Here is a 23,236-nt window from a genome sequence, read left to right as displayed (position 1 = left end):
TTAGGGTTAGAGTAAGTGTTAGGGTTATGGTTAGTGTTTGGGATAGGGTAACGGTTAGGGTATGGATTAGGTTTGGGTGATGGTAGGGTTTAGGGTTATGGTTAGGCTTAGGGTTAGGATTAGAGGGTAAGTGTTAGGGTTTTGTTTAGAGAGTTAGAGGGTTAGGGTTAGGGTTGGGGTTAAGGTTAGCGTTAGAGAGTTATGGTTAGGGTTAGTTTTAGGGTTTTGAGGGTTAGTATTAGTGTGAGGGTTAGAGTGTTAGGGCTAGGGCTAGGGTTAGGTTTAGGGTTAGTGTTAGTGTTAGTTGTAGGGTTAGGGTTAGGGTTTAGGGTTAGGTTTAGGGTTAGTTTTTGTGTTAGGGTTAGGGTTAGGGTTAGGGTTAGAGTTACAGTTAGGGTTAGATTTAGTGTTATGGTTCCGTTAGCTTTAGGGTTAGGGTTGGAGTAAGGGTAAGGTTTAGGTTAAGCGTTAGGATTAGGGTTCGGGTGAGGGTTAGGGTTAGGTTTGGGGTTACGTTTAGGTTGATAGTGTTAGGGTTAGGGTTATGGTTATGGTTAGGTTTATGGTTAGAGTTAGTGTTAGTGTTAAGGTTAGGGTTAGGGTTAGAGTAAGTGTTAGGATTAGGGTCAGTGTTTGGGATAGGGTAACGGTTAGGGTAAGGATTAGGTTTGGGTGATGGTAGGGTTTAGGGATATGGTTAGGCTTAGGGTTAGGATTAGAGGGTAAGTGTTAGGGTTTTGTTTAGAGAGTTAGAGGGTGAGGGTTATGGTTGGGGTTAAGGTTAACATTAGAGAGTTATCGTTAGGGTTAGTTTTAGGGTTTTGAGGGTTAGTATTAGTGTTAGGGTTAGAGTGTTAGGGCTAGGGCTAGGGTTAGGTTTAGGGTTAGTGTCAGTGTTAGTTGTAGGGTTAGGGTTAGGTTTAGGGTTAGTTTTTGTGTTAGGGTTAGGGTTAGCGTTAGTGTTATGGTTAGGGTTAGTGTTAGGTTTAGGGTTAGGGTTAGGGTTAGTGTTAGTGTTAGGGTTAGAGCGTTAGAAGGATAGGGTTATGGTATAGGGTTAGTCTTAGGGTTTGAGTTTTAGGGTTAGTGTTAGGATTAGGGTTAGTTTTAGGGTTAGGGTTAGAGTTAGTATTAGTGTTAGGGTTAGAGCGTTAGAGGGTTAGGGTTAGGGATAGGGTTCGGCTTAGTGTTAGAGGGTTTGGGTTAGGTTTAAGGTTAGGGTTAGGGTAAGGCTTAGGTTCAGGGTTAGGCTTAGGGTTAGGGTTAGCACTGTGGTTAGTAATAGGGTTAGGGTTAAGGTTAGGGTTAGTGTTAGAGGGCTGGATGTTTAGGGTTAGGGTTATGGTTTTGGTTAGGTTTAGAGGGTTGGGGTAAGCGTTAGGGTTAGGTTTAGAGGGTTAGGGTGGCTTAGGTTCAGGGTTAGCATTAGGATTAGAGGTTTGGTTTAGTGTGAGTGTTAGGGTTAGGGTTATGGTTAGGGTCAGAGGGTTATAGTTCAGGTTTAGGGTTCAGTTTAGAGTTAGCGTTAGAGGTTTAGGGATAGGGTTAGTGTTAGAGTGTTAGCTTTAGGGTTAGGGTTAAGTTTAGGGTTAGGGTTAGGGTTAGGGTTAGAGGGCTGGATGTTTAGGGATAGGGTTATGGTTTTGGTTAGGTTTAGAGGGTTGGGTTAAGCGTTAGGGTTAGGTTTAGAGGGATAGAGTGGCTTAGGTTCAGGGTGAGCGTTAGGATTAGAGGTTTGGTTTAGTGTGAGTGTTAGGGTTAGGGTCAGAGGTTTATAGTTCAGGTTTAGGGTTCAGTTTAGGGTTAGCGTTAGAGCTTCAGGGATAGGGTTAGTGTTACAGTGTTAGTTTTAGGGTTAGGGTTAAGTTTACGGTTAGGGTTAGGGTTAGAGCTTTAGAGGGTTAGGGTTCGGGTTAGTGTTAGGATATGGTTAGCATTAGAGGGTAATTGTTAGGATTAGGGTTAGGGTTAGGGTTCACCTTAGAGGTTTATAGTTAGACTTACGGTTAGAGGGTTAGGGTTAGGGCTCGGGTTAGGTTAAGGTTTAGGGTTAGGGCTAGGATTCCACGATTGGATGGTTAGTGTTAGGGTTATGGTTATGGATAGGGTTAGGGTTAGATTTAGGGTTACTGTTACTGTTAGGTTTAGGGTTAAGCTTTGTTTTAGGGTTTAGTATTAGGGTTAGTGTTAGGGCGAGGGTTAGTTTTAGGTGTTAGGGTTAGATTTAGGATTAGAGTTACAGTTAGGTTTAGATTTAGTGTTAGGGTTAAGTTAGGTTTAGGTTTAGGGTTAGTGTAAGTGTAAGGTTTAGGTTAAGGGTTAGGTTTAGGGTTAGCGTGAGGGGTAGTGTTAGGTTTTGGGTTAGGTTTAGGGTGAGAGTGTTAGGGTTAGCATTATGGTTAGGGTTACGTTTATGGTTAGGGTTAGTGTTAGTGTTAGTGTTAGTGTTAGTGTTAGTGTTAGTGTTAGAGTAAGTGTTAGGGTTAGGGTAAGTGGTAGGGTTAGGGTAACTGTTAGGTTTAGGATTAGTTTTGTGTGACGGTTGGGTTTAGGGTTATGGTTAGGCTTAGGGTTAGGATGAGCGGGAAAGTTTTAGGGTTATGTATAGACACTTAGAGGTTTAGGATTAAGTTTAGGGTTAAGGTTAGGGTTAGAGTGTTATGGTTAGGGTCAGTGTTAGGGTTTGAGGGTTAGTATTAGTGATAGGGTTAGAGGGTTCCGGCTAGAGATAGGTTTAGGGTTATTGTTAGAGTTAGTGTTAGTTTTAGGGTTAGGGTTAGGGTTTAGGGTTAAGATTAGGTTTAGTTTTAGGTTTATGGTTAGGGTTAGGTTTAGTGTTAGGTTTAGGGTTAGGTTTATGGTTAGGGTTAGTGTTAGTGTTAGGATTACAGAGTTAGTGGGTTACGGTTAGGGGTAGGGATATGCTTAGGGTTAGAGGGTTAGGGTTAGGGTTAAGGTTCGGTTTAGGGTAATGCTTAGGTTCAGGATTAGGTTTAGTTTTAGGGTTAGCGTTACGGTTAGTATTAGTGTTAGGGTTAGGGTTAGTTTTAGGGTTAGAGTGTTGTATGTTTAGGGTTATGGTTATGGTCATATTTAGGGTTAGAGTGTTGGGGTTAGCATTAGTGTTAGGTTTAGAGGGTTAGGGTGGGGCGTAGGGTCAGGGTTAGCTTTAGGAGTAGAAGTTAGGTTTAGTGTGATGCTTAGGGATAGGGTTATGTTTAGCATCAGAAAGTTAGAGGTTAGGTTTAGGGTTCGGCTTAGGGTTAGGGTTAGAGGCTTAGGGATAGGGTTAGTGTTAGAGTGTTAGTTTTAGCATTAGTGTTAGGTTTAGGGTTAGGGTTAGGGTTAGAGGGTTAGAGGGTTAGGGTTCGGGTTACTGTTAGGGATATGGTTAGCCATAGAGGGTTATTGTTAGGATTTGGGTTAGTGTTAGGGTTCACGTTAGAGGATTATAGGTAGACTTATGGTTAGAGGGTTAGGGTTAGGGTTCGGGTTAGGGTAAGTGTTAGGGTTACGGCTAGGGTTAAATGATTGGATGGTTAGTGTTAGGGTTATGGTTATGGATAAGGTTAGGGTTAGGGTTAGGGTTAGAGGCTTAGGGATAGGGTTAGGGTTAGAGTCCTAGTTTTAGGGTTAGGGTTAGCTTCAGCGTTAGGGTTAGGGTGAGGGTTAGTGGGTGAAGCTTCGTGTTAATGTTAGGGATATGGTTAGAATTAGAGGGTTATTATTAGAATTAGGGTTAGGGTTAGCGTTCAGCTTAGAGGATTATAGTTAGACTTATAGTTAGAGGGTTAGGGTTAGGGTTTGGGTTAGGGTAAGGGTTAGGTTTAGGGCTAGGGTTAGACGATTGGATGGTTAGTATTAGGGTTATGGTTTTGGATAGGGTTAGGTTTAGGGTTAGTGTTAGATTTAGGGTTACTGTTACTGTTAGGGTTAAGGTTAAGGTTTGTGTTACGGTTTAGTGTTAGTTTTAGTGTTAGGGCTAGGGTTAGTGTTCGGTGTTAGGGTTAGGGTTAGGGTTAGGGTTAGAGTTACAGTTAGGGTTAGATTTAGTGTTATGGTTCGGTTAGCTTTAGGGTTAAGGTTGGAGTAAGCGTAAGGTTTAGGTTAAGGGTTAGGATTAGGGTTCGGGTGAGGGTTAGGGTTAGGTTTGGGGTTACGTTTAGGGTGATAGTGTTAGGGTTAGGGTTATGGTTATGGTTAGGTTTATGGTTAGAGTTAGTGTTAGTGTTATGGTTAGGTTTAGGGTTAGAGTAAGTGTTAGGGTTATGGTTAGTGTTTGGGATAGGGTAACGGTTAGGGTATGGATTAGGTTTGGGTGATGGTAGGGTTTAGGGTTATGGTTAGGCTTAGGGTTAGGATTAGAGGGTAAGTGTTAGGGTTTTGTTTAGAGAGTTAGAGGGTTAGGGTTAGGGTTGGGGTTAAGGTTAGCGTTAGAGAGTTATGGTTAGGGTTAGTTTTAGGGTTTTGAGGGTTAGTATTAGTGTGAGGGTTAGAGTGTTAGGGCTAGGGCTAGGGTTAGGTTTAGGGTTAGTGTTAGTGTTAGTTGTAGGGTTAGGGTTAGGGTTTAGGGTTAGGTTTAGGGTTAGTTTTTGTGTTAGGGTTAGGGTTAGGGTTAGGGTTAGAGTTACAGTTAGGGTTAGATTTAGTGTTATGGTTCCGTTAGCTTTAGGGTTAGGGTTGGAGTAAGGGTAAGGTTTAGGTTAAGCGTTAGGATTAGGGTTCGGGTGAGGGTTAGGGTTAGGTTTGGGGTTACGTTTAGGTTGATAGTGTTAGGGTTAGGGTTATGGTTATGGTTAGGTTTATGGTTAGAGTTAGTGTTAGTGTTAAGGTTAGGGTTAGGGTTAGAGTAAGTGTTAGGATTAGGGTCAGTGTTTGGGATAGGGTAACGGTTAGGGTAAGGATTAGGTTTGGGTGATGGTAGGGTTTAGGGATATGGTTAGGCTTAGGGTTAGGATTAGAGGGTAAGTGTTAGGGTTTTGTTTAGAGAGTTAGAGGGTGAGGGTTATGGTTGGGGTTAAGGTTAACATTAGAGAGTTATCGTTAGGGTTAGTTTTAGGGTTTTGAGGGTTAGTATTAGTGTTAGGGTTAGAGTGTTAGGGCTAGGGCTAGGGTTAGGTTTAGGGTTAGTGTCAGTGTTAGTTGTAGGGTTAGGGTTAGGTTTAGGGTTAGTTTTTGTGTTAGGGTTAGGGTTAGCGTTAGTGTTATGGTTAGGGTTAGTGTTAGGTTTAGGGTTAGGGTTAGGGTTAGTGTTAGTGTTAGGGTTAGAGCGTTAGAAGGATAGGGTTATGGTATAGGGTTAGTCTTAGGGTTTGAGTTTTAGGGTTAGTGTTAGGATTAGGGTTAGTTTTAGGGTTAGGGTTAGAGTTAGTATTAGTGTTAGGGTTAGAGCGTTAGAGGGTTAGGGTTAGGGATAGGGTTCGGCTTAGTGTTAGAGGGTTTGGGTTAGGTTTAAGGTTAGGGTTAGGGTAAGGCTTAGGTTCAGGGTTAGGCTTAGGGTTAGGGTTAGCACTGTGGTTAGTAATAGGGTTAGGGTTAAGGTTAGGGTTAGTGTTAGAGGGCTGGATGTTTAGGGTTAGGGTTATGGTTTTGGTTAGGTTTAGAGGGTTGGGGTAAGCGTTAGGGTTAGGTTTAGAGGGTTAGGGTGGCTTAGGTTCAGGGTTAGCATTAGGATTAGAGGTTTGGTTTAGTGTGAGTGTTAGGGTTAGGGTTATGGTTAGGGTCAGAGGGTTATAGTTCAGGTTTAGGGTTCAGTTTAGAGTTAGCGTTAGAGGTTTAGGGATAGGGTTAGTGTTAGAGTGTTAGCTTTAGGGTTAGGGTTAAGTTTAGGGTTAGGGTTAGGGTTAGGGTTAGAGGGCTGGATGTTTAGGGTTAGGGTTATGGTTTTGGTTAGGTTTAGAGGGTTGGGTTAAGCGTTAGGGTTAGGTTTAGAGGGATAGAGTGGCTTAGGTTCAGGGTGAGCGTTAGGATTAGAGGTTTGGTTTAGTGTGAGTGTTAGGGTTAGGGTCAGAGGTTTATAGTTCAGGTTTAGGGTTCAGTTTAGGGTTAGCGTTAGAGCTTCAGGGATAGGGTTAGTGTTACAGTGTTAGTTTTAGGGTTAGGGTTAAGTTTACGGTTAGGGTTAGGGTTAGAGCTTTAGAGGGTTAGGGTTCGGGTTAGTGTTAGGATATGGTTAGCATTAGAGGGTAATTGTTAGGATTAGGGTTAGGGTTAGGGTTCACCTTAGAGGTTTATAGTTAGACTTACGGTTAGAGGGTTAGGGTTAGGGCTCGGGTTAGGTTAAGGTTTAGGGTTAGGGCTAGGATTCCACGATTGGATGGTTAGTGTTAGGGTTATGGTTATGGATAGGGTTAGGGTTAGATTTAGGGTTACTGTTACTGTTAGGTTTAGGGTTAAGCTTTGTTTTAGGGTTTAGTATTAGGGTTAGTGTTAGGGCGAGGGTTAGTTTTAGGTGTTAGGGTTAGATTTAGGATTAGAGTTACAGTTAGGTTTAGATTTAGTGTTAGGGTTAAGTTAGGTTTAGGTTTAGGGTTAGTGTAAGTGTAAGGTTTAGGTTAAGGGTTAGGTTTAGGGTTAGCGTGAGGGGTAGTGTTAGGTTTTGGGTTAGGTTTAGGGTGAGAGTGTTAGGGTTAGCATTATGGTTAGGGTTACGTTTATGGTTAGGGTTAGTGTTAGTGTTAGTGTTAGTGTTAGTGTTAGTGTTAGTGTTAGTGTTAGAGTAAGTGTTAGGGTTAGGGTAAGTGGTAGGGTTAGGGTAACTGTTAGGTTTAGGATTAGTTTTGTGTGACGGTTGGGTTTAGGGTTATGGTTAGGCTTAGGGTTAGGATGAGCGGGAAAGTTTTAGGGTTATGTATAGACACTTAGAGGTTTAGGATTAAGTTTAGGGTTAAGGTTAGGGTTAGAGTGTTATGGTTAGGGTCAGTGTTAGGGTTTGAGGGTTAGTATTAGTGATAGGGTTAGAGGGTTCCGGCTAGAGATAGGTTTAGGGTTATTGTTAGAGTTAGTGTTAGTTTTAGGGTTAGGGTTAGGGTTTAGGGTTAAGATTAGGTTTAGTTTTAGGTTTATGGTTAGGGTTAGGTTTAGTGTTAGGTTTAGGGTTAGGTTTATGGTTAGGGTTAGTGTTAGTGTTAGGATTACAGAGTTAGTGGGTTACGGTTAGGGGTAGGGATATGCTTAGGGTTAGAGGGTTAGGGTTAGGGTTAAGGTTCGGTTTAGGATAATGCTTAGGTTCAGGATTAGGTTTAGTTTTAGGGTTAGCGTTACGGTTAGTATTAGTGTTAGGGTTAGGGTTAGTTTTAGGGTTAGAGTGTTGTATGTTTAGGGTTATGGTTATGGTCATATTTAGGGTTAGAGTGTTGGGGTTAGCATTAGTGTTAGGTTTAGAGGGTTAGGGTGGGGCGTAGGGTCAGGGTTAGCTTTAGGAGTAGAAGTTAGGTTTAGTGTGATGCTTAGGGATAGGGTTATGTTTAGCATCAGAAAGTTAGAGGTTAGGTTTAGGGTTCGGCTTAGGGTTAGGGTTAGAGGCTTAGGGATAGGGTTAGTGTTAGAGTGTTAGTTTTAGCATTAGTGTTAGGTTTAGGGTTAGGGTTAGGGTTAGAGGGTTAGAGGGTTAGGGTTCGGGTTACTGTTAGGGATATGGTTAGCCATAGAGGGTTATTGTTAGGATTTGGGTTAGTGTTAGGGTTCACGTTAGAGGATTATAGGTAGACTTATGGTTAGAGGGTTAGGGTTAGGGTTCGGGTTAGGGTAAGTGTTAGGGTTACGGCTAGGGTTAAATGATTGGATGGTTAGTGTTAGGGTTATGGTTATGGATAAGGTTAGGGTTAGGGTTAGGGTTAGAGGCTTAGGGATAGGGTTAGGGTTAGAGTCCTAGTTTTAGGGTTAGGGTTAGCTTCAGCGTTAGGGTTAGGGTGAGGGTTAGTGGGTGAAGCTTCGTGTTAATGTTAGGGATATGGTTAGAATTAGAGGGTTATTATTAGAATTAGGGTTAGGGTTAGCGTTCAGCTTAGAGGATTATAGTTAGACTTATAGTTAGAGGGTTAGGGTTAGGGTTTGGGTTAGGGTAAGGGTTAGGTTTAGGGCTAGGGTTAGACGATTGGATGGTTAGTATTAGGGTTATGGTTTTGGATAGGGTTAGGTTTAGGGTTAGTGTTAGATTTAGGGTTACTGTTACTGTTAGGGTTAAGGTTAAGGTTTGTGTTACGGTTTAGTGTTAGTTTTAGTGTTAGGGCTAGGGTTAGTGTTCGGTGTTAGGGTTAGGGTTAGGGTTAGGGTTAGAGTTACAGTTAGGGTTAGATTTAGTGTTATGGTTCGGTTAGCTTTAGGGTTAGGGTTGGAGTAAGCGTAAGGTTTAGGTTAAGGGTTAGGATTAGGGTTCGGGTGAGGGTTAGGGTTAGGTTTGGGGTTACGTTCAGGGTGATAGTGTTAGGGTTAGGGTTATGGTTATGGTTAGGTTTATGGTTAGAGTTAGTGTTAGTGTTATGGTTAGGTTTAGGGTTAGAGTAAGTGTTAGGGTTATGGTTAGTGTTTGGGATAGGATAACGGTTAGGGTAAGGATTAGGTTTGGTTATGGTAGGGTTTAGGGTTATGGTTAGGCTTAGGGTTAGGATTAGAGGGTAAGAGTTAGGGTTTTGTTTAGAGAGTTAGAGGGTTAGGGTTAGGGTTGGGGTTAAGGTTAGCGTTAGAGAGTTATGGTTAGGGTTAGTTTTAGGGTTTTGAGGGTTAGTATTAGTGTGAGGGTTAGAGTGTTAGGGCTAGGGCTAGGGTTAGGTTTAGGGTTAGTGTTAGTGTTAGTTGTAGGGTTAGGGTTAGGGTTTAGGGTTAGGTTTAGGGTTAGTTTTTGTGTTAGGGTTAGGGTTAGGGTTAGGGTTAGAGTTACAGTTAGGGTTAGATTTAGTGTTATGGTTCGGTTAGCTTTAGGGTTAGGGTTGGAGTAAGGGTAAGGTTTAGGTTAAGCGTTAGGATTAGGGTTCGGGTGAGGGTTAGGGTTAGGTTTGGGGTTACGTTTAGGTTGATAGTGTTAGGGTTAGGGTTATGGTTATGGTTAGGTTTATGGTTAGAGTTAGTGTTAGTGATAAGGTTAGGGTTAGGGTTAGAGTAAGTGTTAGGATTAGGGTCAGTGTTTGGGATAGGGTAACGGTTAGGGTAAGGATTAGGTTTGGGTGATGGTAGGGTTTAGGGATATGGTTAGGCTTAGGGTTAGGATTAGAGGGTAAGTGTTAGGGTTTTGTTTAGAGAGTTAGAGGGTGAGGGTTATGGTTGGGGTTAAGGTTAACATTAGAGAGTTATCGTTAGGGTTAGTTTTAGGGTTTTGAGGGTTAGTATTAGTGTTAGGGTTAGAGTGTTAGGGCTAGGGCTAGGGTTAGGTTTAGGGTTAGTGTCAGTGTTAGTTGTAGGGTTAGGGTTAGGTTTAGGGTTAGTTTTTGTGTTAGGGTTAGGGTTAGCGTTAGTGTTATGGTTAGGGTTAGTGTTAGGTTTAGGGTTAGGGTTAGGGTTAGTGTTAGTGTTAGGGTTAGAGCGTTAGAAGGATAGGGTTATGGTATAGGGTTAGTCTTAGGGTTTGAGTTTTAGGGTTAGTGTTAGGATTAGGGTTAGTTTTAGGGTTAGGGTTAGAGTTAGTATTAGTGTTAGGGTTAGAGCGTTAGAGGGTTAGGGTTAGGGATAGGGTTCGGCTTAGTGTTAGAGGGTTTGGGTTAGGTTTAAGGTTAGGGTTAGGGTAAGGCTTAGGTTCAGGGTTAGGCTTAGGGTTAGGGTTAGCACTGTGGTTAGTAATAGGGTTAGGGTTAAGGTTAGGGTTAGTGTTAGAGGGCTGGATGTTTAGGGTTAGGGTTATGGTTTTGGTTAGGTTTAGAGGGTTGGGGTAAGCGTTAGGGTTAGGTTTAGAGGGTTAGGGTGGCTTAGGTTCAGGGTTAGCATTAGGATTAGAGGTTTGGTTTAGTGTGAGTGTTAGGGTTAGGGTTATGGTTAGGGTCAGAGGGTTATAGTTCAGGTTTAGGGTTCAGTTTAGAGTTAGCGTTAGAGGTTTAGGGATAGGGTTAGTGTTACAGTGTTAGCTTTAGGGTTAGGGTTAAGTTTAGGGTTAGGGTTAGGGTTAGGGTTAGAGCTTTAGAGGGTTAGGGTTCGGGTTAGGGTTAGGATATGGTTAGCATTAGAGGGTAATTGTTAGGATTAGGGTTAGGGTTAGGGTTCACCTTAGAGGTTTATAGTTAGACTTACCGTTAGAGGGTTAGGGTTAGGGTTTGGGTTAGGTTAAGGTTTAGGGTTAGGGCTAGGATTCCACGATTGGATGGTTAGTGTTAGGGTTATGGTTAGGGTTAGGGTTAGAGTAAGTGTTAGGGTTAGGGTTAGTGTTTGAGATAGGGTAACGGTTAGGATAAGTATTAGGTTTTGGTGATGGTAGGGTTTAGCGATATGGTTAGGCTTAGGGTTAGGATTAGAGGGTAAGTGTAAGGGTTTTGTTTAGAGAGTTAGAGGGTTAGGGTTGGGGTTAAGGTTAGCGTTAGAGAGTTATGGTTAGGGTTAGTTTTAGGGTTTTGAGGGTTAGTATTAGTGTTAGGGTTAGAGTGTTAGGGCTAGGGCTAGGGTTAGGTTTAGGGTTAGTGTCAGTGTTAGTTGTAGGGTTAGGGTTAGGTTTAGGGTTAGTTTTTGTGTTAGGGTTAGGGTTAGCGTTAGTGTTATGGTTAGGGTTAGGGTTAGGTTTAGGGTTAGGGTTAGGGTTAGTGTTAGTGTTAGGGTTAGAGCGTTAGAAGGATAGGGTTATGGTATAGGGTTAGTCTTAGGGTTAGAGTTTTAAGGTTAGTGTTAGGATTAGGGTTAGTTTTAGGGTTAGGGTTAGAGTTAGTTTTAGTGTTAGGGTTAGAGCGTTAGAGGGTTAGGGTTAGGGATAGGGTTCGGCTTAGTGTTAGAGGGTTTGGGTTAGGTTTAAGGTTAGGGTTAGGGTAAGTTTTAGGTTCAGGGTTAGGGTTAGGGTTAGGGTTAGCATTATGGTTAGTAATAGGGTTAGGGTTAGGGTTAGGGTTAGGGTTAGAAGGCTGGATGTTTAGGGTTAGGGTTATGGTTTTTGTTAGGTTTAGAGGTTTGGGTTAAGCATTAGGGTGAGGTTTAGAGGGTTAGAGTGGCTTAGGTTCAGTGTGAGCGTTAGGATTAGATGTTTGGTTTAGTGTGAGTGTTAGGGTTAGGGTTATGGTTAGGGTCAGAGGGTTATAGTTCAGGTTTAGGGTTCAGTTTAGTGTTAGCGTTAGAGCTTTAGGGATAGGGTTAGTGTTACAGTGTTAGTTTTAGGGTTAGGGTTAAGTTTACGGTTAGGGTTAGTGTTAGAGCTTTAGAGGGTTAGGGTTCGGGTTAGTGTTAGGATATGGTTAGCATTAGAGGTTAATTGTTAGGATTAGGGTTAGGGTTAGGGTTCACCTTAGAGTTTTATAGTTAGACTTACGGTTAGAGGGTTAGGGTTAGGGTTTGGTTTAGGTTAAGGTTTAGGGTTAGGGCTAGGATTGCACGATTGGATGTTTAGTGTTAGGGTTATGGTTATGGATAGGGTTAGGGTTAGATTTAGGGTTACTGTTACTGTTAGGTTAAGGGTTAAGTTTGTTTTAGGGTTTAGTATTAGGGTTAGTGTTAGGGTGAGGGTTAGTTTTAGGTGTTAGGGTTAGGGTTAGGATTACAGTTACAGTTAGGTTTAGATTTAGTGTTAGGGTTAAGTTAGGTTTAGGTTTAGGGTTAGTGTAAGTGTAAGGTTTAGGTTAAGGGTTAGGTTTAGGGTTAGCGTGAGGGGTAGTGTTAGGTTTTGGGTTAGGTTTAGGGTGAGAGTGTTAGTGTTAGCATTATGGTTAGGGTTACGTTTATGGTTAGGGTTAGTCTTAGTGTTAGTCTTAGTGTTAGTGTTAGTGTTAGAGTAAGTGTTAGGGTTAGGGTTAGTGGTAGGGTTAGGGTAACTTAGGTTTAGGATTAGTTTTGTGTGACGGTTGGGTTTAGGGTTATGGTTAGGCTTAGGGTTAGGAAGAGCGGGAAACTGTTAGGGTTATGTATAGACACTTAGAGGTTTAGGATTAAGTTTAGAGTTAAGGTTAGGGTTAGAGTGTTATGGTTAGGGTTAGTGTTAGGGTTTGAGGGTTAGTATTAGTGTTAGGGTTAGAGGGTTCCGGCTATAGATAGGTTTAGGGTTATTGTTAGAGTTAGTGTTAGTTTTAGGGTTAGGGTTAGGGTTTAGGGTTAAGATTAGGTTTAGTATTAGGTTTATGGTTAGGGTTAGGTTTAGTGTTAGGTTTAGGGTTAGGTTTATGGTTAGGGTTAGTGTTAGTGTTAGGATTACAGAGTTAGTGGGTTACGGTTAGGGGTAGGGATATGCTTAGGGTTAGAGGGTTAGGGTTAGGGTTAAGGTTCGGTTTAGGGTAATGCTTAGGTTCAGGATTAGGTTTAGTTTTAGGGTTAGCGTTACGGTTAGTATTAGTGTTAGGGTTAGGGTTAGTTTTAGGGTTAGAGTGTTGTATGTTTAGGGTTATGGTTATGGTTATATTTAGGTTTAGAGTGTTGGGGTTAGCATTAGTGTTAGGTTTAGAGGGTTAGGGTGGGGCGTAGGGTCAGGGTTAGCTTTAGGAATAGAAGTTAGGTTTAGTGTGATGCTTAGGGATAGGGTTATGTTTAGCATCAGAAACTTAGAGGTTAGGTTTAGGGTTTGGCTTAGGGTTAGGGTTAGAGGCTTAGGGATAGGGTTAGTGTTAGAGTGTTAGTTTTAGCATTAGTGTTAGGTTTAGGGTTAGGGTTAGGGTTAGAGGGTTAGAGGGTTAGGGTTCGGGTTACTGTTAGGGATATGGTTAGCCATAGAGGGTTATTGTTAGGATTTGGGTTAGTGTTAGGGTTCACGTTAGAGGATTATAGGTAGACTTATGGTTAGAGGCTTAGGGTTAGGGTTCGGGTTAGGGTAAGTGTTAGGGTTAGGGCTAGGGTTAAACGATTGGATGGTTAGTGTTAGGGTTATGGTTATGGATAAGGTTAGAGTTAGGGTTAGGGTTAGAGGCTTAGGGATAGGGTTAGGGTTAGAGTGCTAGTTTTAGGGTTAGGGTTAGCTTCAGCATTAGGGTTAGGGTGAGGGTTAGTGGGTGAAGCTTCGTGTTAATGTTAGGGATATGGTTAGAATTAGAGGGTTATTATTAGAATTAGGGTTAGGGTTAGCGTTCAGCTTAGAGGATTATAGTTAGACTTATAGTTAGAGGGTTAGGGTTAGGGTTTGGGTTAGGGTAAGGGTTAGGTTTAGGGCTAGGGTTAGACGATTGGATGGTTAGTATTAGGGTTATGGTTTTGGATAGGGTTAGGTTTAGGGTTAGTGTTAGATTTAGGGTTACTGTTACTGTTAGGGTTAAGGTTAAGGTTTGTGTTAGGGTTTAGTGTTAGTTTTAGTGTTAGGGCTAGGGTTAGTGTTCGGTGTTAGGGTTAGGGTTAGGGTTAGGGTTAGAGTTACAGTTAGGGTTAGATTTAGTGTTATGGTTCGGTTAGCTTTAGGGTTAGGGTTGGAGTAAGCGTAAGGTTTAGGTTAAGGGTTAGGATTAGGGTTCGGGTGAGGGTTAGGGTTAAGTTTGGGGTTACGTTTAGGGTGAAAATGTTAGGGTTAGGGTTATGGTTATGGTTAGGTTTATGGTTAGAGTTAGTGTTAGTGTTATGGTTAGGGTTAGGGTTAGAGTAAGTGTTAGGGTTATGGTTAGTGTTTGGGATACGGTAACGGTTAGGATAAGGATTAGGTTTTGGTGATGGTAGGGTTTAGGGTTATGGTTAGGCTTAGGGTTAGGATTAGAGGGTAAGTGTTATGGTTTTGTTTAGAGAGTTAGAGGGTTAGGGTTAGGGTTGGGGTTAAGGTTAGCGTTAGAGAGTTATGGTTAGGGTTAGTTTTAGGGTTTTGAGGGTTAGTATTAGTGTGAGGGTTAGAGTGTTAGGGCTAGGGCTAGGGTTAGGTTTAGGGTTAGTGTTAGTGTTAGTTGTAGGGTTAGGGTTAGGGTTTAGGGTTAGGTTTAGGGTTAGTTTTTGTGTTAGGGTTAGGGTTAGGGTTAGGGTTAGGGTTAGAGTTACAGTTAGGGTTAGATTTAGTGTTATGGTTAGGGTTAGTGTTAGGTTTAGGGTTAGGGTTAGGTTTAGTGTTAGTGTTAGGGTTAGAGCGTTAGAAGGATAGGGTTATGGTATAGGGTTAGTCTTAGGGTTTGAGTTTTAGGGTTAGTGTTAGGATTAGGGTTAGTTTTAGGGTTAGGTTTAGAGTTAGTTTTAGTGTTAGGGTTAGAGCGTTAGAGGGTTAGGGTTAGGGATAGGGTTAGGCTTAGTGTTAGAGGGTTTGGGTTAGGTTTAAGGTTAGGGTTATGGTAAGGCTTAGGTTCAGGGTTAGGGTTAGGGTTAGGGTTAGCATTGTGGTTAGTAATAGGGTTAGGGTTAGGGTTAGGGTTAGGGTTAGAGGGCTGGATGTTTAAGGTTAGGGTTATGGTTTTGGTTAGGTTTAGAGGGTTGGGGTAAGCGTTAGGGTTAGGTTTAGAGGGTTAGGGTGGCTTAGGTTCAGGGTTAGCATTAGGATTAGAGGTTTGGTTTAGTGTGATTGTTAGGGTTAAGGTTATGGTTAGGGTCAGAGGGTTATAGTTCAGGTTTAGGGTTCAGTTTAGAGTTAGCGTTAGAGGTTTAGGGATAGGGTTAGTGTTACAGTGTTAGTTTTAGGGTTAGGGTTAAGTTTAGGGTTAGGGTTAGGGCTAGGGTTAGAGCTTTAGAGGGTTAGGGTTCGGGTTAGTGTTAGGATATGGTTAGCATTAGAGGGTAATTGTTAGGATTAGGGTTAGGGTTAGGGTTCACCTTAGAGGTTTATAGTTAGACTTACGGTTAGAGGGTTAGGGTTAGGGTTTGGGTTAGGTTAAGGTTTAGGGTTAGGGCTAGGATTCCACGATTGGATGGTTAGTGTTAGGGTTATGGTTATGGATAGGGTTAGGGTTAGATTTAGGGTTACTGTTACTGTTAGGTTTAGGGTTAAGCTTTGTTTTAGGGTTTAGTATTAGGGTTAGTGTTAGGGCTAGGGTTAGTTTTAGGTGTTAGGGTTAGGGTTAGGATTAGAGTTACAGTTAGGTTTAGATTTAGTGTTAGGGTTAAGTTAGGTTTAGGTTTAGGGTTATTGTAAGTGTAAGGTTTAGGTTAAGGGTTAGGTTTAGGGTTAGCGTGAGGGGTAGTTTTAGGTTTTGGGTTAGGTTTAGGGTGAGAGTGTTAGGGTTAGCATTATGGTTAGGGTTACGTTTATGGTTAGGGTTAGTCTTAGTGTTAGTGTTAGTGTTAGTGTTAGTGTTAGTGTTAGAGTAAGTGTTAGGGTTAGGGTTAGTGGTAGGGTTAGGGTAACTGTTAGGTTTAGGATTAGTTTTGTGCGACGGTTGGCTTTAGGGTTATGGTTAGGCTTAGGGTTAGGATGAGCGGGAAAGTGTTAGGGTTATGTATAGACACTTAGAGGTTTAGGATTAAGTTTAGGGTTAAGGTTAGGGTTAGAGTGTTATGGTTAGGGTTAGTGTTAGGGTTTGAGGGTTAGTATTAGTGTTAGGGTTAGAGGGTTCTGGCTAGAGATAGGTTTAGGGTTATTGTTAGAGTTAGTGTTAGTTTTAGGGTTAGGGTTAGGGTTTAGGGTTAAGATTAGGTTTAGTTTTAGGTTTATGGTTAGGGTTAGGTTTAGTGTTAGGTTTAGGGTTAGGTTTATGGTTAGGGTTAGTGTTAGTGTTAGGATTACAGAGTTAGTGGGTTATGGTTAGGGGTAGGGATATGCTTAGGGTTAGAGGGTTAGGGTTAGGGTTAAGGTTCGGTTTAGGGTAATGCTTAGGTTCAGGATTAGGTTTAGTTTTAGGGTTAGCGTTACGGTTAGTATTAGTGTTAGGGTTAGGGTTAGGTTTAGGGTTAGAGTGTTGTATGTTTAGGGTTATGGTTATGGTTATGGTTAGGTTTAGAGTGTTGGGGTTAGCATTAGTGTTAGGTTTAGAGGGTTAGGGTGGGGCGTAGGGTCAGGGTTAGCTTTAGGAGTAGAAGTTAGGTTTAGTGTGATGGTTAGGGATAGGGTTATGTTTAGCATCAGAGAGTTAGAGGTTAGGTTTAGGGTTCGGCTTAGGGTTAGGGTTAGAGGCTTAGGGATAGGGTTAGTGTTAGAGTGTTAGTTTTAGCATTAGTGTTAGGTTTAGGGTTAGGGTTAGGGTTAGAGGGTTAGAGGGATAGGGTTCGGGTTACTGTTAGGGATATGGTTAGCCATAGAGGGTTATTGTTAGGATTTGGGTTAGTGTTAGGTTTCACGTTAGAGGATTATAGGTAGACTTATGGTTAGAGGGTTAGTGTTAGGGTTCGGGTTACGGTAAGTGTTAGGGTTAGGGCTAGGGTTAAACGATTGGATGGTTAGTGTTAGGGTTATGGTTATGGATAAGGTTAGGGTTAGGGTTAGGGTTAGAGGCTTAGGGATAGGGTTAGGGTTAGAGTGCTAGTTTTAGGGAAAGGATTAGCTTCAGCGTTAGGGTTAGGGTGAGGGTTAGTGGGTGAAGCTTCGTGTTAATGTTAGGGATATGGTTAGAATTAGAGGGTTATTATTAGAATTAGGGTTAGGGTTAGCGTTCAGCTTAGAGGATTATAGTTAGACTTATAATTAGAGGGTTAGGGTTAGGGTTTGGATTAGGGTAAGGGTTAGGTTTAGGGCTAGGGTTAGACAATTGGATGGTTTGTATTAGGGTTATGGTTTTGGATAGGGTTAGGTTTAGGGTTAGTGTTAGATTTAGGGTTACTGTTACTGTTAGGGTTAAGGTTAAGGTTTGTGTTAGGGTTTAGTGTTAGTTTTAGTGTTAGGGCTAGGGTTAGTGTTCGGTGTTAGGGTTAGGGTTAGGGTTAGGGTTAGAGTTACAGTTAGGGTTAGATTTAGTGTTATGGTTCGGTTAGCTTTAGGGTTAGGGTTGGAGTAAGGGTAAGGTTTAGGTTAAGGGTTAGGATTAGGGTTCGGGTGAGGGTTAGGGTTAGGTTTGGGGTTACGTTTAGGGTGATAGTGTTAGGGTTAGGGTTATGGTTATGGTTAGGTTTATGGTTAGAGTTAGTGTTAGTGTTATGGTTAGGGTTAGGGTTAGAGTAAGTGTTAGGGTTAGGGTTAGTGTTTGGGATAGGGTAACGGTTAGGGTAAGGATTAGGTTTGGGTGATGGTAGGGTTTAGGTTTATGGTTAGGCTTAGGTTTGGATTAGAGGGTAAGTGTTAGGGTTTTGTTTAGAGAGTTAGAGTGTTAGGGTTAGGGTTGGGGTTAAGGTTAGCGTTAGAGAGTTATGGTTAGGGTTAGTTTTAGGGTTTTGAGGGTTAGTATTAGTGTTAGGGTTAGAGTGTTAGGGCTAGGGCTAGGGTTAGGTTTAGGGTTAGTGTTAGTGTTAGTTGTAGGGTTAGGGTTAGGGTTTAGGGTTAGGTTTAGGGTGAGTTTTTGTGTTAGGGTTAGGGTTAGGGTTAGAGTTACAGTTAGGGTTAGATTTAGTGTTATGGTTCGGTTAGCTTTAGGGTTAGGGTTGGAGTAAGGGTAAGGTTTAGGTTAAGGGTTAGGATTAGGGTTCGGGTGAGGGTTAGGGTTAGGTTTGGGGTTACGTTTAGGGTGATAGTGTTAGGGTTAGGGTTATGGTTATGGTTAGGTTTATGGTTAGAGTTATTGTTAGTGTTATGGTTAGGGTTAGGGTTAGAGTAAGTGTTAGGGTTATGGTTAGTGTTTGGAATAGGGTAACGGTTAGGGTAAGGACTAGGTTTGGGTGATGCTAGGGTTTAGGGTTATGGTTAGGCTTAGGGTTAGGATTAGATGGTAAGTGTTAGGGTTTTGTTTAGAGAGTTAGAGGGTTAGGGTTAGGGTTGGGGTTAAGGTTAGCGTTAGAGAGTTATGGTTAGGGTTAGTTTTAGGGTTTTGAGGGTTAGTATTAGTGTTAGGGTTAGAGCGTTAGGGCTAGGGCTAGGGTTAGGTTTAGGGTTAGTGTTAGTGTTAGTTGTAGGGTTAGGCTTAGGGTTTAGGGTTAGGTTTAGGGTTAGTTTTTGTGTTAGGGTTAGGGTTAGAGTTAGGGTTAGGGTTAGAGTTACAGTTAGGGTTAGATTTAGTGTTATGGTTCGGTTACCTTTAGGGTTAGGGTTGGAGTAAGGGTAAGGTTTAGGTTAAGGGTTAGGATTAGGGTTCGGGTGAGGGTTAGGTTTAGGTTTGGGGTTACGTTTAGGGTGATAGTGTTAGGGTTAGGGTTATGGTTATGGTTAGGTTTATGGTTAGAGTTAGTGTTAGTTTTATGGTTAGGGTTAGGGTTAGAGTAAGTGTTAGGGTTAGCGTTAGTGTTTGTGATAGGGTAACGGTTAGGGTAAGGATTAGGTTGGGGTGATGGTAGGGTTTAGCGATATGGTTAGGCTTAGGGTTAGGATTAGAGGGTAAGTGTTAGGGTTTTGTTTAGAGAGTTAGAGGGTTAGGGTTAGGGTTGGGGTTAAGGTTAGCGTTAGAGAGTTATGGTTAGGGTTAGTCTTAGGGTTTTGAGGTTTAGTATTAGTGTTAGGGTTAGAGTGTTAGGGCTAGGGCTAGGGTTAGGTTTAGGCTTAGTGTTAGTGTTTGTTGTAGGGTTAGGTTTAGGTTTAGGGTTAGTTTTTGTGTTAGGGTTAGGGTTAGCGTTAGTGTTATGGTTAGGGTTAGGTTTAGGTTTAGGGTTAGGGTTAGGGTTAGTGTTAGTGTTAGGGTTAGAGCGTTAGAAGGATGGGGTTATGGTATAGGGTTAGGCTTAGGGTTAGAGTTTTAGGGTTAGTGTTAGGATTAGGGTTAGTTTTAGGGTTAGTGTTAGAGTTAGTTTTAGTGTTAGGGTTAGAGCGTTAGGGCTAGGGTTAGTGTTCGGTTTTAGGGTTAGGTTTAGGGTTAGGGTTAGAGTTACAGTTAGGGTTAGATTTAGTGTTATGGTTCGGTTAGCTTTAGGGTTAGGGTTGGAGTAAGGGTAAGGTTTAGATTAAGGGTTAGGATTAGGGTTCGGGTGAGGGTTAGGGTTAGGTTTGTGGTTACGTTTAGGTTGATAGTGTTAGGGTTAGGGTTAGGGTTATGGTTAGGTTTATGGTTAGAGTTAGTGTTAGTGTTATGGTTAGGGTTAGGGTTAGAGTAAGTGTTAGGGTTACGGTCAGTGTTTGGGATAGGGTAACGGTTAGGGTAAGGATTAGGTTTGGGTGATGGTAGGGTTTAGGGATATGGTTAGGCTTAGGGTTAGGATTAGAGGGTAAGTGTTAGGGTTTTGTTTAGAGAGTTAGAGGGTTAGGGTTAGGGTTGGGGTTAAGGTTAGCGTTAGAGAGTTATGGTTAGGGTTAGTTTTAGGGTTTTGAGGGTTAGTATTAGTGTTAGGGTTAGAGTGTTAGGGCTAGGACTAGGGTTAGGTTTAGGGTTAGTGTTAGTGTTAGTTGTAGGGTTAGGGTTAGGTTTAGGGTTAGTTTTTGTGTTAGGGTTAGGGTTATCGTTAGTGTTATGGTTAGGGTTAGGGTTAGGTTTAGGGTTAGGGTTAGGGTAAGTGTTAGTGTTAGGGTTAGAGTGTTAGAAGGATAGGGTTATGGTATAGGGTTAGGCTTAGCGTTAGAGTCTTAGGGTTAGTGTTAGGATTAGGGTTAGTTTTATGGTTAGTGTTAGAGTTAGTTTTAGTGTTAGGGTTAGAGCATTAGAGGGTTAGGGTTAGGGATAGGGTTAGGCTTAGTGTTAGAGGGTTTGGGTTAGGTTTAAAGTTAGGGTTAGGGTAAGGCTTAGGTTCAGGGTTAGGGTTAGGATTAGGGTTAGCATTATGGTTAGTAATAGGGTTAGGGATAGGGTTAGAGGGCTGGATGTTTAGGGTTAGGGTCATGGTTTTGGTTAAGTTTAGAGGGTTAGGGTAAGCGTTAGGGTTAGGTTTAGAGGGTTAGGGTGGTTTAGGTTCAGGATGAGCATAAGGATTAGAGGTTTGGTTTAGTGTGAGTGTTAGGGTTAGGGTTATGGTTAGGGTCAGAGGGTTAGAGTTCAGGTTTAGGGTTCAGTTTAGGGTTAGCGTTAGAGGTTTAGGGATAGGGTTAGTGTTACAGTGTTAGTTTTAGGGTTAGGGTTAAGTTTAGGGTTAGGGTTAGGGTTAGAGCTTTAGAGGGTTATGGTTCGGGTTAGTGTTAGGATATGGTTAGCATTAGAGGGTAATTGTTACGATTAGGGTTAGGGTTAGGGTTCTCCTTAGAGGTTTATAGTTAGACTTACGATTAGAGGGTTAGGGTTAGGGTTCGGGTTAGGTTAAGGTTTAGGGTTAGGACTAGGATTCCACGATTGGATGGTTAGTGTTAGGGTTATGGTTATGGATAGGGTTAGGGTTAGATTTAGGGTTACTGTTACTGTTAGGTTTAGGGTTAAGCTTTGTTTTAGGGTTTAGTATTAGGGTTAGTGTTAGGGTTAGGGTTAGTTTTAGGTGTTAGGGTGAGTGTTAGGATTAGAGTTACAGTTAGGTTTAGATTTAGTGTTAGGGTTAAGTTAGGTTTAGGTTTAGGGTTAGTGTAAGGGTAAGGTTTAGGTTAAGGGTTAGGTTTAGAGTTAGCGTGAGGTGTAGTGTTAGGTTTTGGGTTAGGTTTAGGGTGAGAGTGTTAGGGTTAGCGTTATGGTTAGGGTTATGTTTATGGTTAGTGTTAGTGTTAGTGTTAGTGTTAGTGTTAGTGTTAGTGTTAGAGTAAGTATTAGGGTTAGGGTTAGTGGTAGGGTTAGGGTAACGGTTAAGTTTAGGATTAGTGTTGGGTGACGGTTGGGTTTAGGGTTATGGTTAGGCTTAGGGTTAGGATGAGCGGGAAAGTGTTAGGGTTATGTATAGACACTTAGAGATTTAGGATTAAGTTTAGGGTTAAGGATAGGGTTAGAGTGTTATGGTTAGGGTTATTGTTAGGGTTTGTGTGTTAGTATTAGTGTTAGGGTTAGAGGGTTCCGGCTAGAGATAGGTTTAGGGTTATTGTTAGAGTTAGTGTTAGTTTTAGGGTTAGGGTTAGGGTTTAGGGTTAGATTAGGTTTAGTTTTAGGTTTATGGTTAGGGTTAGGTTTAGTGTTAGGTTTAGGGTTAGGTTTATGGTTAGGGTTAATGTTAGTGTTAGGATTACAGAGTTAGTGGGTTATGGTTAGGGGTAGGGATATGCTTAGGGTTAGAGGGTTAGGGTTAGGGTTAAGGTTCGGTTTAGGGTAATGCTTAGGTTCAGGATTAGGTTTAGTTTTAGGGTTAGCGTTACGGTTAGTATTAGTGTTAGGGTTAGGGTTAGTTTTAGGGTTAGAGTGTTGTATGTTTAGGGTTATGGTTATGGTCATATTTAGGTTTAGAGTGTTGGGGTTAGCATTAGTGTTAGGTTTAGAGGGTTAGGGTGGGCCGTAGGGTCAGGGTTAGCTTTAGGAGTAGAAGTTAGGTTTAGTGTGATGGTTAGGGATAGGGTTATGTTTAGCATCAGAGAGTTAGAGGTTAGGTTTAGGGTTCGTCTTAGGGTTAGGGATAGAGGCTTAGGGATAGGGTTAGTGTTAGAGTGTTAGTTTTAGCATTAGTGTTAGGTTTAGGGTTAGGGTTAGGGTTAGAGTGTTAGAGGGTTAGGGTTCGGGTTACTGTTAGGGATATGGTTAGCCATAGAGGGTTATTGTTAGGATTTGGGTTAGTGTTAGGGTTCACGTTAGAGGATTATAGGTAGAGTTATGGTTAGAAGGTTAGGGTTAGGGTTCGGGTTAGGGTAAGTGTTAGGGTTAGGGCTAGGGTTAAACGATTGGATGGTAAGTTTTAGGGTTATGGTTATGGATAAGGTTAGGGTTAGGGTTAGGGTTAGAGTTACAGTTAGGGTTAGATTTAGTGTTATGGTTCGGTTAGCTTTAGGGTTAGGATTGGAGTAAGGGTAAGGTTTAGGTTAAGGGTTAGGATTAGGGTTCGTGTGAGGGTTAGGGTTAGGTTTGCGGTTAAGTTTAGGCTGATAGTGTTAGGGTTAGGGTTATGGTTATGGTTAGGTTTATGGTTAGAGTTATTGTTAGTGTTATGGTTAGGGTTAGGGTTAGAGTAAGTGTTAGGGTTATGGTTAGTGTTTGGGATAGGGTAACGGTTAGGGTAAGGATTAGGTTTGGGTGATGATAGGGTTTAGGGTTATGGTTAGGCTTAGGGTTAGGTTTAGCGGGTAAGTGTTAGGGTTTTGTTTAGAGAGTTAGAGGGTTAGGGTTAGGGTTGGGGTTAAGGTTAGCGTTAGAGAGTTATGGTTAGGGTTAGTTTTAGGGTTTTGAGGGTTAGTATTAGTGTTAGGGTTAGAGTGTTAGGGCTAGGGCTAGGGTTAGGTTTAGGGTTAGTGTTAGTGTTAGTTGTAGGGTTAGGGTTAGGGTTTAGGGTTAGGTTTAGGGTTAGTTTTTGTGTTAGGGTTAGGGTTAGGGTTAGGGTTACGTTTAGAGTTACAGTTAGGGTTAGATTTAGTGTTATGGTTCGGTTAGCTTTAGGGTTAGGGTTGGAGTAAGGGTAAGGTTTAGGTTAAGGGTTAGGATTAGGGTTCGGGTGAGGGTTAGGGTTAGGTTTGGGGTTACGTTTAGGGTGATAGTGTTAGGGTTAGGGTTATGGTTATGGTTAGGTTTATGGTTAGAGTTAGTGTTAGTGTTATGGTTAGAGTTAGGGTTAGAGTAAGTGTTAGGGTTATGGTTAGTGTTTGGGATAGGGTAACGGTTAGGGTAAGGATTAGGTTTGGGTGATGGTAGGGTTTAGGGTTATGGTTAGGCTTAGGGTTAGGATTAGAGGGTAAGTGTTAGGGTTTTGTTTAGAGAGTTAGAGGGTTAGGGTTAGGGTTGGGGTTAAGGTTAGCGTTAGAGGGTTATGGTTAGGGTTAGTTTTAGGGTTTTGAGGGTTAGTATTAGTGTTAGGGTTAGAGTGTTAGGGTTAGGGTTAGGGTTAGGTTTAGGGTTAGTGTTAGTGTTAGTTGTAGGGTTAGGGTTAGGGTTTAGGGTTAGGTTTAGGGTTAGTTTTTGTGTTAGGGTTAGGGTTAGGATTAGGGTTAGGATTAGAGTTATAGTTAGGGTTAGATTTAGTGTTATGGTTCGGTTAGCTTTAGGGTTAGGGTTGAAGTAAGGGTAAGGTTTCGGTTAAGGGTTAGGATTAGGGTTCGGGTGAGGGTTAGGGTTAGGTTTGGGGTTACGTTTAGGGTGATAGTTTTAGGGTTAGGGTTAGGGTTAGGGTTAGGGTTAGAGTTACAGTTAGGGTTAGATTTAGTGTTATGGTTCGGTTAGCTTTAGGGTTAGTGTTGGAGTAAGGGTAA

Source organism: Cavia porcellus, unplaced genomic scaffold, assembly GCF_034190915.1.
Source record: "Cavia porcellus strain 051 isolate PalLab524CR breed Dunkin Hartley unplaced genomic scaffold, mCavPor4.1 scaffold_1, whole genome shotgun sequence".
Lineage (NCBI taxonomy): Eukaryota > Metazoa > Chordata > Mammalia > Rodentia > Caviidae > Cavia > Cavia porcellus.
This window is presented reverse-complemented; position numbering follows the sequence as displayed.